Here is a 1,685-nt window from a genome sequence, read left to right on the forward strand (position 1 = left end):
CGCTGCTTCTCAGTTATCTTTACTTCACCTGTGGCAGCGTCTCACTAGGAAAAGATGATCCAACCCCTGCGGTGCAAATTTCTAAAAAAAGAAACAACAGAATCATCACGTTGACATTAAACAGATTATCTTTTGAACTTTTGGATTTTAATCACTCAACCATATACAAAAAATAACAATACAATTAAACTTTTTTGAAAAATGAGCACAGGAAAGTAAAAACTGAAGAGTAAATCACTGAACCTCTGTCCCTTTTCCATCCATGTGTTTCAGCACAGACGGATATGATTATTAGGGCTAATTGAATTAGATCTGTCTGCAGGAGAGAAAAGCACCGGCGAGCAGTGACAGGGGGAACAACCCAGTCCTGTTGCGACAGCAGCCACAACACATCTAGCCAGTACAGCTGGTGCTGTATTTCAATGGGAAAGTACTTAATATAGCATGCCCTAAATAAAGATCCGTGTGTCAGGTATCACAAAGACAGCTCTGAGAGCCGCATGCTCACACAAACACTGGCAGAAATCACAGTCTGCCCACCCAAGAGACCTAGCAGTCAAAATATGCTGGCCCCTATCACACCCTTTGTTGGCAGCTCTGATCAGGAATTCTCTCTTTAAATGTCAATGTTAAAATGATTTTTCTGTCGCTTTCTTGAATAAATCTGTCCTATGACTGCAAGCTATCCTAAAAAGTTGGTTCATAGTTTACAATTCCCTCTCTCCCGTTGAAATTTTTTTTTGTGAGATTTTATTCTTTGACTAAAGCGTTTCCTCGAGGAGCCTTTTGGATAAATCAAGCAGTGTTTCAGGTCTGTTAAGTCAGGATTGTGCTTTTAAAATAGTTTACATTTTCGACATGGTCAATGCAGCCACGTAGCTGTCAATAATAATATATAAAATATAACATATATGATAATATTACACAAAATGAATGCTAATTATGATAATATAATATTTAAACACTAAAGGAACAAAACCAACTGTTGCAAAATAATGAAATAGTTTTCTTAGAAACTTTTCATTCCCTCTGTGATTTACATGACAACCGATTTAACTCAAACCATTTTTACATTATTCAGCTTTGGTTGGTTGTTGTAAAAGAGATTTGAAAATTGTAACCAATTATCTTAAAATTCAACTGAAAGTCGGTTATATTAAAAAAAGTCTTTGAATACACAATTTGACATAAATGATCAAAAAATCCACGATTTCTTTTTGCTTTTTGCATCGCCACATGTTTTACTAGGACAGTTTGCACATAGTGTTGAAAGAGTGTTCAATATTCCCTCTGGAGGTTTAAAGAGAGGAGATTAACCCCTGTGTTTACTTGTGTGATTTAATTGGAATGACCTCTGCCCCTTGTGAAGCTGTGCCGTGTACCCCCCCGTATGACCTACCTCGCTTCAGTCGCCAGGAACGACCGTCAACATACATTCCGCAATTGCAATCTTGCTTCGAGCTGAGAAGCAATGCCACCCGTCTCCTGAAGGCTGAGTAATGTCCCAGGTTGACTTCGGATTCAGACACATGCTCCTCAAAGGTCCCAAGTTCCTCTCCAGTTCATGTGTGAGACGCTCTGTCCCCGAGGAGGGAGGGGACACTGGACCTCACTATCCTCACGAGATTCCCGCTTAACAACTTCGGAGTGGTCCCACGATCTCTGTGTTGTTCAGGCCTCAGACA

This window comes from Limanda limanda, chromosome 16 (assembly GCF_963576545.1).
Source record: "Limanda limanda chromosome 16, fLimLim1.1, whole genome shotgun sequence".
NCBI lineage: Eukaryota > Metazoa > Chordata > Actinopteri > Pleuronectiformes > Pleuronectidae > Limanda > Limanda limanda.